Source organism: Oncorhynchus keta, chromosome 10, assembly GCF_023373465.1.
Source record: "Oncorhynchus keta strain PuntledgeMale-10-30-2019 chromosome 10, Oket_V2, whole genome shotgun sequence".
Classification (NCBI taxonomy): Eukaryota; Metazoa; Chordata; class Actinopteri; order Salmoniformes; family Salmonidae; genus Oncorhynchus; species Oncorhynchus keta.
Genome location: NC_068430.1, coordinates 68,276,916 through 68,292,024, shown reverse-complemented (window position 1 = coordinate 68,292,024; position 15,109 = coordinate 68,276,916).

Sequence of the window (15,109 nt, the reverse complement as noted above, 5' to 3'; positions counted from 1 at the left end):
TAAAAGCTTTCACTACCGGGGCTGAAATATTAATATTTTGCTGCAGACTGAACATTACCGGGAGTCTTCGGAGTGAAGCAATGATAATTATTAATGACTCTTACTTCAGAAGCCCACTGTACTGAAAGCGGAAAGCATAGCCTCAAATTTGGACTCACCAGACTAGAACAGAACAATCTGTTATGGGATCACAGTTTCAGATCTTGCAGTTGTGACTTTTTTGGAATTGTTTACCTCAACCCTGCTCCTCTGACTTTTTCACGAATAAAGTGTCTTTTAAAAATGATAGGACAGATGCCTGGCTTTTATTTCAATAGGCGCATCAGTCTCTCACTCTGTTGCACTGATGCTGGGATGTCCTTTCAAAGATTGTAGAACTGGGCAGGGTTTATGACTTTGTGGCTGTGGTAACTAGTGACATTCTGCCTTCGTACATTTGGGACAACGACTCTCCTTGTTTGAGTGGAGACATGAGCACCTCATCATTATATACAGATTGCTGGCTATAGACCTTTTTTTTATTGTTTGCTACCAATGATTTATATTTACACTAGATGGCTAACTGGTGGCTCTGTTTTGAAGGCAATGTGCCTCCATCTTGGCACTTCCTCACCATAACAAAAAATATTTTGGAAGCTTAAGAAATGCATATATTTCTGTATGCGTTTGTTTTTGCCACGTTTGTTTTGTTACAGACACCGTAACGCATACTTTTAAATCATATTATGTGAGCTAAACATAAATATAAAAAAATGATTTTTCCTTAGTGTAGTTTTTTGAAAGTTCTAATGTTACTGTCCCAACTACAACACAAAACGACTTCAACACATGAAATGTTGTCCTTGAAACATTCCTATAAAGGACTGTTTCTTCTGGGGAGTGCCAATATGGTCGACTGGTGGCCTCTAAGCCTCTCATTGGCCAATACTTGCCATCTGTAATCCAGGGTTTATTTACATTATTGTTTGCTTCCAAGTTCATTTCACAGGTGTGGTGAGTTAGATAATTAGTGTGCTGCTCAGCCTTGCTTTCAGTGTGCCTAAGTAGTAGCTCTAATCATGTTCTATTTTATGCAGCTCAATGTCTATGTACAAAGTGTACTTGACTAAGTATGGTAATTTAAAGTAATGAATGCAATAAACTTAAATCAAGTTTTTGACAGTATTGCCTTGTCTAATTAACAATGTAAAGTTCAGCTAATTAAATGTACATTCTCATTTGTTAATCGTTGTGTTGAGCTTTAGGAGCAAAGATAGAAATGCTCTCATTTTCTCTCAGCTCAGGAATGAACTCCATTTTACAACTGTCTCCATGTTGACCTTAGCTGTCCTGATTGACTCTTTAGTCGGAGTAAAGGTCAGAGTTACAGTAGGCTCTTTTTAGAGCTGGAAAAGTGGTAATTCCTAGTTATGCTGTTTAGTGTTTAGGCCTAGTCTTCACTGCAGTAGGAACCCTATTGAGTGGGAGCTATTAAATATTGCCCAGTCAGACGATTATTACTGTTTCAGCTGGTTGGAAGGCATTATTAGGTAGGTGATGTTGTCAAATTGCAGGGAAGTAGAATTGAGAAATTGCCCCGTTATTAAATAAAATAAATGTTTGGCTCCATGATATCGTCCAACAATGTGTACGACACCATCTTGTCTATGTCCAATCTTCTTTCATTGTTACGTTACAGCCTTATTCTAAAATATATTAAATAAAGAAATCCTTATCAATCTACACACAATAACCCATAATGACAAAGCAAAAACAGGTTTTAAGAAATGTTTGCAAATGTATTAAAAATCAAAAACAGAAAAATCGTATTGACGTAAGTATTCAAACCCTTTGCCATGAGACTTGAAATTGAGCTCAGGTGCATCCAGTTTCCATTGATCATCCTTGAAATGTTTCTACAACTTGATTGAAGTCCACCTGTGGTAAATGCAATTGATTGGACACGACTTGGAAAGGCACACACCTGTCGATATAAGGTCCCACAGTTGACAATGCACCTCAGATCAAAACCAAGTCATGAGTTTGAAGGAATTGTCCGTAGACCTCTGAGACAGGATTGTGTCAAGGCACAGATCTAGGGAAGTGTACCAACAATTGTCTGAAGCACTGAAGTTCCCCAAGAACACAGTAGCCCCCATCATTCTTAAATGGAAGAAGTTTGGAACCACCAAGACTTCCTAGAGCTGGCCGCCTGGCCAAACTGAGCAATCAGGGGAGAATGCCTTGGTCAGGTAGGTGACCAAGAACCCGATGGTCATTCTGACAGAGCTCCAGAGTTCCTCTGTGGAGATGGGAGAACCTTCCAGAAGGACAATCATCTCTGCAGCACTCCCCCAATCAAGCCTTTATGACAGAGTGGTCAGACGGAAGCCACTCTTCTGTAAAAGGCACATGACAACCCGCTTGGAGTTTGCCAAAAGCCACCTAAAGACTCTCGGACCATGAGAAACAAGATTCTCCAGTCTGATGAAACCGAGATTGAACTCTTTAGCCTGAATGCCAAGTGACACATTGCAGGAATCCTGGCACCATCCCTACGGTGAAGCATGGTGGTAGCAGCACCATGCTGTGGGGATGTTTTTCAGCGGCAGGGACTGGGAGGCTTATAAGTATTGAGGGAAAGATGAACGTAACAAAGTACAGATTGATCCTTGATGAAAACCTGCTCCAGGTGCTCAGGTCCTCAGACTGGGGCGACGGTTCACCTTCCAACAGGACAACGACCCTAGGTACACAGCCATGACAACGTTGGAGTGGCTTCGGGACAAGTCTCTAAATGTCCTCGAGTGTCCCAGCCAGAGCCCGGACTTGAATCTGATCAAACATCTCTGGAGAGACTTGAAAATACTGTAGCTGTGCAGCAACGCTCCCCATCCAATCTGACAGCACTTGAGAGGATCTAAGAATAGGAGAAACTCCCCAAATACTTGTGCCAAGCTTGTAGCAGCATACCAAATCAAATCAAATTTATTTATATAGCCCTTCGTACATCAGCTGATATCTCAAAGTGCTGTACAGAAAGAACACTCAAGGCTGTAATCACTGCCAATGGTGCTTCAACAAAGTACTGAGTGAGTCTGAATACTTATGTAAATTAGATATTTCCATTTTTTATATTCAATAAATTTGCAAACATTTCTAAAAAACAGTTTTTGCTTTGTAAGTATGGGGTGTGTAGATTGATGGGGGAAAATGGGGAAAAACGATATATTTAATTCATTTTAGAATAAGGCTGTAACGTAACAAAATGTGAAAGTGAAGGGGTCTGAATACTTTTCAAATGCATTGTACTTCATGGAGCAAAAATAAATAACATATTATTTTGTAAATTCAAACAAACTCCTTAACTAGCCATGGAATTTTAGAATGACATGTATTCGAAGTTGGAAATAAAGGAAGTACCGCTAATTAAAGGTTGGTCGAAAATTCTCTGTGCTACTCTTAACAGTATGTCCATAATAAGGACTATCAGCCAGGACACCTGTTTATTGTCTATGCATAGTCACTTTACCCCTACCTACATGTACAGATTACCTCGACTAACCTGTAATCCCGCACATTAACTCTATTTCTTGAACTGCATTGTTGGTTAAGAGCTTGTAAGTAAGCATTTCACAGTAAGGTCTACCTGTTGTATTCGGTGCATGTGACAAATACAATTTGATTTGTTATGAACAGATTAATGATGGTCTGACTAGGCAATATTTTTTATAGCTAATTGAGAGGCTGAGCTTTAGACTCGCCATCTTCTGTCATTCTTGTGAGTTTCTTGTATCCTGAAAGTTGCTATGGACAACCGTTTTTCAAGCCAAGCCGTGCTTCCTGAAAATCCCAAATGTGCAATATATCGTATATATATAAAAAAGTCTGCAACCACGGGTCCTCCTCATTCCCGCCTATCACCTCCATCGGGCTACTCTGGGTCTGCTAATCCTACACACTGTGACAGTGTTTCAGTGCCCTGTTGGAGCTGAAAGAGTGACGTCTTTATTTTTCACGACCACTGGCTGTTCTTAAACCAGCAGATCGATGGATCACGATCCAAGAGCGTCAACCTGCATGTGAATGGAGTGAGGATATCTAACGCTGGTAGGTAGTCGGATAGGAAGACCCTGCACGCGACAGGTCCTGGAAATGCCAGGGCCTGGAAGTTTACTTACAACAAGCGACGATTGTGCGGGAGTCCATATTTACAGCGAGGCGATTGAAAACTCGTTTTCAAAAAAGCCTTTTAAACAGAAATGTTAAATGTATTGACTAAAAACAAAACTGAGCTAATATGCCATGTTGGTCCATACACACACCACCTCCTATTACCATGTACCAAACGTGTTCAATGGAGGAATTTATGCAGCAGGGTAGCAATGTCGTCATTCGTCAGGTTGAATATGCATCCTCTACTGCACGCACCTCTATGCAGTATATTTGTGATTGACCTCACATCTGAACAGAGTCACCAGCCTGAGAGAATAATTATTAGTGGAACCGAGATAATGATGTCTTTAACTTTCTACCCCCTCGCCACCCTGACAACTTTGACCCGGGGAAGAGTTTGCAAATGATATAATTGTGAAAAGTTTAATTAAGCACTAATATGAGGCATGGGCCAGAATTTAATTGCAACACGGTTGGTGTTCTTGTTGTGCCAGTCTGAGAAAAACATTTAAGAAGAGATGTGTCTTACTTCTCACAAACTGTTAGCAGTGATCCCCTGTTGTGGTGCGTTGGTGAATAATTGCACAGAGAAGCGAGTCGAATATTATTGTTGCCGTCACAGCATTCTCACCTTTAGTCCCTCTTTGACCACCAATGTGAGAAACTATCACAAAATTATCCCTCAATTTTTTGGACTGTGTAATTTCACATTAACTCAATTAATCGAACAAGTGGATGTATCAATATTAATGTCTAAGGGAGGAATTTCCAGAGTGTTAATGATGCCGACTACCCCACCTGTTTACTATGCAAGATTGTCAACATGTAACATTTAGGTTTAATGCGTCATGTCTTGTAATTAAGAGGTGAAAATGCTAGTAGCCTGTAGAGAGATCTCATGATTTGTTTTGCATCGCAGCACCCGGCTCCACAGCTCTGTGACCGTAAGCTATCTAGCTCAGACCCAGAATCAGGCTGTTACCAATACACATAGATCCACTCACTTGGGGTTTCCTTTGGTTTCATCAAGGGGGAGTAGTACTGGGTCTCCTGGGCATCTTCATGGCCATGCTCCTCCTAATGAATTCACTCAGAGAGTCTGTGGTTTGGAATTTTCAATGTGTTGATAATGTGTTTATTCCCTAAAGCAGACAGAGCTTTGTACATATTAAATGCATTTTGGTTTTAGTTTACTACCAAATCGTCTGAAAACCCAACACGCTAGATACACATACTGCAGTGTGTACATGGTGGAAGAAACCATATTCCTTAAAGAGAAACAACTAAGTGTTCTATTTCCAGTGGGGCCATAACTAGAACAGTTTCAATCATGGAAATATCTCATACACACTTGCCATATTAACATGGCCCAAAATACACACAGTAGAAAAACAAATCACCTGAAAACAGCTGATCATAACAATTCAAACTACAAACGTATTCACACCCACACATGAACCTAAATAAATAACACATTTGTTAACGCTGTCACGCCCTGGTCGAAGTATTTTGTGTTTATCTTCATTTATTTGGTCAGGCCAGGGTGAGGCATGGGTTTTGGTATGTGGTGTGTATGTACTGGGATTGTAGCTTAGTGGGGTGTTCTAGTTAAGTCTATGGCTGTCTGAAGTGGTTCTCAATCAGAGGCAGGTGTTTATCGTTGTCTCTGATTGGGAACCATATTTAGGCAGCCATATTCTTTGAGTGTTTCGTGGGTGATTGTCCTTAGTGTCCTTGTTCCTGTGTTAGTTTACACAAGTATAGGCTGTTTCGGTTTTCGTTACGTTCTTTGTTTTGTAGTGTTTATAATTGATTCGTGTTTTACGTTTGTTTATTAAACATGGATCGAAATCTACACGCTGCATTTTGGTCCGACTCCTTCTCCACAAGAAAGCCGTTACAAACGCAGAGGCTTAGATTGTTGGCCAGGGCTGTGGTGTATATATGACATGCTGAGTGATTGAGTCCACTATGCATATTTATGACTAAATAGTCGCTCTGTCGGTCGGCATTGGACAATTTATCAGCGGGGATCGTTGTTTTGGGTAAGGCTGCTAAAACGGCGGCTTGGCAATCTATGGCTTTATAAAAGGGCTTTGGTGAGCAAAACAGTTCAATCATTCTGTTTTGCTGATATATCATCAGATTGGATGCATTTTCAAGAGATCATGTTCCTCTAGCCAGCTGTAGTATTTATTGGACAAAGGTGACTCATTCATTAGCCCGGCCTGGACAATGAGATTATATTTAATCAAATTGGTTGGAAGGGCAAGGTGCCAAATCTGTGTCAGTGCGTATTTCACTGTGGCAGCCTAAATAGGGTTTTGTCAGATCGAGGTTGTTGTTTTGTAATGTGTGGGTTGAGAAGGAGCTAAGGGAGCAAAGGATGATGGGTAATGAGGAGGTAGAAAATGCAGCGTTCTGTGGGTTTGACACCTTGACTAAACACAGGTGTCGACAGACTTGAATTTGAGAGAACTTGGAATGGAGCAAAAGATCTATTCCATTATTTTAGTATTCTTAGAATCTGCTGTGTGCTACATGGTGCTGCAGCCAATATGTTGCAACAACTAGTAGAGGTTTGAGTTGATCATCTGTTTAAGACTAGAAGGATCTGCATCACGGAAAAGTCCGTTATGACTTAGTGTTTCCAAGTCATTCACTATATGCCAGTGAGTACCTAAAACGTCCTACTTTTAGACATTCAGAGGATAATGGTTTACCACCTAAATTTCAATTTTGTAATTTATTTCATTTTTGTATTTTACTCCCTTTTTTAAAATCCCCAATTTCAATCTTGTTTCATTGCTGCAACTCCCTAACAGTCAAGGTCGAGTCATGCGTTTTCCGAAACATGACCCACCAAACCATTCACTTCAACCCGGATGCCAGCTATAGCAATTTGTTGGAGGAAACACTGTTCAACTGAAGACGACATCAGCCTGCAAGCGCCCAGCCTGCCACAAGGAGTCGCTAGAGCGTGATGAGTCACTAGAACCCTCCCCTAACACAGATGACACTGGGCCAATTGTGCACTGCCCTATGGGACTCTCGATCACAGCCAGTTGTGACACAGCCCGGGATCGAACCCGGGTCTGTAGGGATGCCTCTAGCACTACGATGCAGTGTCTTAGACCGCTGCTCCACTCGGGAGGCACAACCTACATTTAAAAGCAAATGGGGAAACAAAAGATTTGTTTTGAACAATCATCATTCTGCAAAACTTAACCGTCATGTAGTAGCCAAAATTAAACCTTAGGGAAAACAATGCAAAACAGGCATTCTAGTAGGCCTGTCACAGAAACTACTGTTTATACATCTTCAAGAAATAGGATTGCTTGCTTGTTGATTCCACTATTGATGTGCACGGCATGGCAACACCTCGGTATACAGCCATTAATATTTTGCAGGGTTGCCATGAAATATGAGCCATTATGCACAATTTATACCTCTTATTCATCCATTGCAGTATTAAAATATATTTGAGAATACAGCTGGGGAACTGGCTTTTTAAATGGGAATGAGATGGATGGTTATTCAGAACACAAACACACACCCTCAGATCGTATATTGCATGGAAAATGGCTCATCAAAGACTTCCGAATGAGACATGCGTCACCATAGGGTCATTGTTTAAATGGATTATGTCACCGATAATATTTCAGGTGTCTTATTATCATAAAAAGCTTAATTAATTAAAGCATGCAACCTTGGATCATTGTTACTCTAACTTCCGCGACGCATATAAGGCCCTGCCCTGCCCCCCTTTCAGAAAAGCTGACCACGACTCCATTTTGTTGATCCCTGCCTACAGGCAGAAACTTGAACAAGAGGCTCCCACGCTGAGGTCTGTCCAACGCTGGTCAGACCAAGCTGACTCCACACTCCAAGACTGCTTCCATCACGTGGACTGGGACATGTTTCGTATTGCGTCAGATAAAAATATTGACGAATACGCTGATTCGGTGTGCGAGTTCATTAGAACGTGCGTTGAAGATGTCGTTCCCATAGCAACGATAAAAACATTCCCTAACCAGAAACCGTGGATTGATGGCAGCATTCGCGTGAAACTGAAAGCGCGAACCACTGCTTTTAATCAGGGCAAGGTGTCTGGCAACATGACCGAATATAAACAATGCAGCTATTCCCTCCGCAAGGCTATTAAACAAGCTAAGCGTCAGTACAAAGACAAAGTAGAATCTCAATTCAACGGCTCAGACACGAGGCATGTGGCAGGGTCTACAGTCAATCACGGACTACAAGAAGAAACCCAGCCCAGTCACGGACCAGGATGTCTTGCTCCCAGGCAGACTAAATAACTTTTTTGCCCGCTTTGAGGACAATACAGTGTCACTGACACGGCCTGCAACGAAAACATGCGGTCTCTCCTTCACTGCAGCCGAGGTGAGTAAGACATTTAAACGTGTTAACCCTCGCAAGGCTGCAGGCCCAGACGGCATCCCCAGCCGCGCCCTCAGAGCATGCGCAGACCAGCTGGCCGGTGTGTTTACGGACATATTCAATCAATCCCTATACCAGTCTGTTGTTCCCACATGCTTCAAGAGGGCCACCATTGTTCCTGTTCCCAAGAAAGCTAAGGTAACTGAGCTAAACGACTACCGCCCGTAGCACTCACTTCCGTCATCATGAAGTGCTTTGAGAGACTAGTCAAGGACCATATCACCTCCACCCTACCTGACACCCTAGACCCACTCCAATTTGCTTACCGCCCAAATAGGTCCACAGACGATGCAATCTCAACCACACTGCACACTGCCCTAACCCACCTGGACAAGAGGAATACCTATGTGAGAATGCTGTTCATCGACTACAGCTCGGCATTCAACACCATAGTACCCTCCAAGCTCGTCATCAAGCTCGAGACCCTGGGTCTCGACCCCGCCCTGTGCAACTGGGTACTGGACTTCCTGACAGGCCGCCCCCAGGTGGTGAGGGTAGGCAACAACATCTCCTCCCCACTGATCCTCAACACGGGGGCCCCACAAGGGTGCGTTCTGAGCCCTCTCCTGTACTCCCTGTTCACCCACGACTGCGTGGCCACGCACGCCTCCAACTCAATCATCAAGTTTGCGGACGACACAACAGTGGTAGGCTTGATTACCAACAACGACGAGACGGCCTACAGGGAGGAGGTGAGGGCCCTCGGAATGTGGTGTCAGGAAAATAACCTCACACTCAACGTCAACAAAACTAAGGAGATGATTGTGGACTTCAGGAAACAGCAGAGGGAACACCCCCCTATCCACATCGATGGAACAGTAGTGGAGAGGGTAGCAAGTTTTAAGTTCCTCGGCATACACATCACAGACAAACTGAATTGGTCCACTCACACTGACAGCGTCGTGAAGAAGGCGCAGCAGCGCCTCTTCAACCTCAGGAGGCTGAAGAAATTCGGCTTGTCACCAAAAGCACTCACAAACTTCTACAGATGCACAATCGAGAGCATCCTGGCGGGCTGTATCACCGCCTGGTACGGCAACTGCTCCGCCCACAACCGTAAGGCTCTCCAGAGGGTAGTGAGGTCTGCACAACGCATCACCGGGGGCAAACTACCTGCCCTCCAGGACACCTACACCACCCGATGTTACAGGAAGGCCATAAAGATCATCAAGGACATCAACCACCCGAACCACTGCCTGTTCACCCCGCTATCATCCAGAAGGCGAGGTCAGTACAGGTGCATCAAAGCTGGGACCGAGAGACTGAAAAACAGCTTCTATCTCAAGGCCATCAGACTGTTAAACAGCCACCACTAACATTGAGTGGCTGCTGCCAACACACTGTCATTGACACTGACCCAACTCCAGCCACTTTAATAATGGGAATTGATGGGAAATGATGTAAATATATCACTAGCCACTTTAAACAATGCTACCTTATATAATGTTACTTACCCTACATTATTCATCTCATATGCATATGTATATACTGTACTCTACATCATCGACTGCATCCTTATGTAATACATGTATCACTAGCCACTTTAACTATGCCACTTTGTTTACTTTGTCTACATACTCATCTCATATGTATATACTGTACTCGATACCATCTACTGTATGCTGCTCTGTACCATCACTCATTCATATATCCTTATGTACATATTCCTTATCCCCTTACACTGTGTATAAGACAGTAGTTTTGGAATTGTTAGTTAGATTACTTGTTGGTTATCACTGCATTGTCGGAACTAGAAGCACAAGCATTTCGCTACACTCGCATTAACATCTGCTAACCATGTGTATGTGACAAATAAAATTTGATTTGATTTGTGCAGTTGGGCAGTGGGGGAAAAAAGTGACACTTTTTTTTCACTAATGAAGCAGGGGAAAAGGTGGCAGAAGTTGACAAAGTTTGTCCATTTTATTAGGTAATTATGGAAAGTTCATTAAAGATTTCTGTAAGAAAAAATAGATACTCTGGAATTGGTGAAGGCTCCGTTTAAAACGCGCACTGCATTTGACATTAGGCGGGTTGGGAAATTGCCAAGGCACTGGTAGTGTTCGGTCTTCAAATGTTTAACAAGCAATCTGCATATAAATGCTGTGAAGGCTATGCCCATGAGGCAGTGATTATGCGAGGCCAGTTGCTACCCTGGGCTGAGTGACTAGATCTGAGGGGAAAGCAAATCACCGTAGCTGCAGTGAGTTGACTAGAATATCTTTTCGCCGGAAGAAAACAACAGATAAAATCACCAGACAGCATAAAAAGGTCATTTCTTAATTACATATCTGTGTTGAAATATGTCATCACACTTATTCTCCTGGCCGAACCACATAACTGTATTTAAAGACATCATTGTGAATGAACTAGGTCTTAATTGACTTATTTGGTTGTGAGTCGTTAGTTGCATTGAAAAGACAGGAAAAGGTTGCTAGGGGAACCAAATCCAAGACCTAAGCTACTTCCCCTCTGCTGCAGTGGTCATGAATTTTAGCCTGTAGTGTACCTTCATTAAAATGCCAGATTCCCATTCCATCCTCTGCCCTGTCGTCGCAGACAGAAAGTGATTCATATTTCAGTGATTAATATGTATTTATAAGTACCTCATCAACCACCAGCATTATAAGGACCAACCTCATAAGCCACCAGAATTATGAGGACCTAAGCATGACTCAACAAGCACAAGAACCACTGGGTCAGATATGCACAGTTTTATGACCAATAATGCTTTATGAGCTCATTACAAATAAATATTGTTTGAATCAACCCATAGTTAATGCACGCCTGGCTTGGTTTGATAGCTGTTGCGATTACACAATATAGCCATGACCTTATATCATAAAACATTGCATCATTACTCTCGTAGTTAATAACCTATATATCTGCACTAACACAATATGAAACATAGTTTTACTTTACGACTCCTACCAATTTATATTCTGACTGCAAAAGGTGGTATAACAAAGAAGAGGTCAGAAACCTGAAGGTGTAACAGTTTTCTAGGTGTGAAGGAGAGTCGGACCAAAATGCAGCGTGTAGATTGCGATCCATGTTTAATGAACAAACGTAACACGGATCTAAATACAAAACAATAAACGTAATGAAAACCGAAACAGCCTAATACTGGTGCACATACACACAGAACAAGGAACAAAGACACTAAGGACAATCACCCACGAAACAACCAAAGAATATGGCTGCCTAAATATGGTTCCCAATCAGAGACAACGATAAACACCTGCCTCTGATTGAGAACCACTTCAGACAGCCATAGACCTAACTAGAACACCCCACTAAGCTACAATCCCAATACATACACACCACATACAAAAACCCATGCCACACCCTGGCCTGACCAAATAAATGAAGATAAACACAAAATACTTTGACCAGGGCGTGACAAAAGGATTACATTAAGACTGCAGTTAATCATCTCATATCAGCCCAGAACTCCCCTGGTGTTAAACACCAAACCATTTTCAATATTCTCTCTCCTAATGACTGTGCCTCCTCTTTGGTCAGCGGAAAGAAAGCAAGAAACTCTTAAACTGTTAATGAATATGTTATAATGAGATAAAAACAACATATTTGTAGTGTATCGATGGTAAACAATCTTGGAAGCGAATAACCTTTAGGAAACATATAAGTATATAATACCCCTTTCTAGCAATGTCGAATATGCATATATGTTTTTATTCCGACATCTTATTCCATTCCCTCTCCTTGTCCCATCTCTTCTCGAGTCCTACAGTATCCTGGCTCAGTTTAAGAAAGCCCCTTGAGTACCGATAAAGAAATATTGAGAACAGAGGAATACCAAATGTAAGCACTATAAATGAATGAGAAAGAAAAATCAGTTACGAAGATTTCTTTTTATCTACTCCCCTCGCTTCTTTGACTCCCACGTCTACTCTGGACCACCATAGATAGTTATGACACTGTGCAACACATCATTTTCAACGCTGGGCATTTTAAATAATTCACCGCTCCCTTTGCAATTTTCATGAGCTAGGTGATTACGTATAGAAATGGTACTGCGGGCGAAACAGGACACATTTTCTCAGCAGCCAGCTCAACATGCAAACCTTTTTCAAAGCTTTATTCTAATTCGGCTGCAGTCTATTCAGCAATCTAAAAAAAAAAAAGGTCCCTCTCCGGCTCCATCTTTTAATGAGGGTCGCGACCTCTTGGCTGGTCACATGCAAAAGCAGGAAACAATTTCTACGGGGGGTTGAGAGGGTGCGAGGTGGGGTCTCTCTGCATAATGGCGGAATACATTTCAAGTCATTTTAAGCTACAGAACAGTTAACGCTTGCGGTCAATATCTTCAATTGTGGAAAAACTCTTTAACCCATTTAGTGGTTGAGCTTGAGACTCCAGGCACAGTGCTGTGTTAAGCACTATCTTAAAGCTGACTTTAAATTACAAAGCATAGCATCACACGTGTTGTTTCTGTACTGGTGTCAACCTGTCACAGCTATTCATGGTAACCTAAAGTTAGCAGAATGTAGTCCATGTTTGATGAGCTGCAACTTGCAGCTGTGTTACTACAGTAGGCGACAGGACATGCCTTTGATTTGTTCTAAGCACTTCACATTTCACAACACTAAAAACAAGCATTGTTGATCTCAAGCACTCCAGTCAACAGAGTTGAATATACAGCCATTTCACTTTTATCTCTCAAGTCACATGTGTCTGTGTGTGAGTGTGCTGGCAAAATGTGTGCCTGATATAAACAGTGATTCGCATTTAGAATAATTAGGAACGGTCAACCTTGCTCTGTAGGGCTAGGGTAGTCCTTTAATCCCCAGGCTCCTTGACCATCCATTTCTGTCTGCAGCTCCAGCAAGAGAAAGATAGATGCACTCAATAAATGTAGTCTTGAGAAATCTGCAGGAAATGATTTAGAGTGATAAATGGGGACGTGGTGAGTTTCACTTGACATCCATTACATCATTGTTGGCAGTGATGAGCTTTTCACAAGCACAAGTGGGAGGAGGCTTAGGTATTCTTTGAAAAACTCAATGTAGCTCTCTGAGAGCTACATGCAAAAAGTGTCTTTCGACAAGTTAAGGACCAGACTGTGTTGTATTTAATGTTCATGGCTTTATGCATGCAATGAACTAATGGCGTTAACCTCTGCACATGTGAATTTCTCATTATTTGACACGTAACAGAGATGTCACATCAGATCACTGTGTCTAGACTCCAGGACTTCTTGTGGCTTCTTTCTCAATAGCTGTAAGTGCTGAGAAACTAGACCCGTATTCCACAACATACATCTGAGAAATGTGCAAAGCTGCAGGGCTCCAACTAGCTTGTAAGGTTTAAAGGGACCTTTTTTTGCTGGAGAGAAGGGATACAGTGAGTCCATCACACAGGCTTGGAATCACAGTGGTCCTTCAAGACAGGTCACTCTAACTCTCAGGAGATAGGTAGCTGGCAGCTCTGGGTTGTTAAATCAAAGCAAGAACACAAGACCAGTAACTGACATACTGGTACAAAGGCAGGGGAGCTGTTTGGAGGGACATTTTCAATGCAGTTGCAGTATGATGGATTTCATGTTCTTTATAAGTGGTCAAAAATAGAATGTGTTAGAAAGTTATTTTCATCAAGGTATTTGTATCTGGTGAAAATGTGCTTGAAGGCATGCTAAAAGGCAACAGGAATCAACAAAACACAATGTTCTCGTCTTTAATCGACCAAGTCATACTCTTCTTTAATGATACTTAATCACAATTTGTGTAGGATATTGTGTTTTACATGTTTGATACTAGACACAGAAGTGAAGCAGAATAATTTTTTTTTTTTTTTTTTTTAAGTGATTGACTGCTAATATTTTAGAGATGATCTGTTTATCGACCATGTCATAGTTTCGAAAGTAATCATCTTCCTCAGAAATGCCTAATTTGTTATTTCATTTGACATGGTTCACAAAAGTGAAGCTCTAGAAGTAGAAAAATGTTGGTCTTTTGACCATGCTAATATTTCAACGATGTGCTGAGAAAATGCATGTCTGGCATAGGCTGCAGACTTTGGGGGAAGGCGTTGCTTTCTAAGGGACATATTAATTCTGCCACCAGACAGCTGTGCTTGATTGATTCAAAGTCTATTCTTAGTTGCCATTTAGCTTTAAATGATTTTCAGCTCTCTCTCTCTCTCTCTCTCTCTCTCTCTCTCTCTCTCTCTCTCTCTCTCTCTCTCTCTCTCTCTCTCTCTCTTTCTCTACATTTTTCTTGTTCTCTCTTTAACTCTCGCTCTCTGGTGTTCTGTCTTGTTCTCTCTCTTTGTCATTTCTTCTCTCCTCATTCTTGCTCTCTCACTCATTCGGTCTCTCCATCTCTCACTCCCTTTCTCGTTCTCTGTGGCGAAAGGCAGCTGCCTTTCCCATTGCTCAAGCATTGGACAGAACTTGTTACAGAACGGGACAAACTACTCCACCCACCAGTCAGCAGCCAGAACTCTTTCATTCAGCTCTGTTAGCAATGCG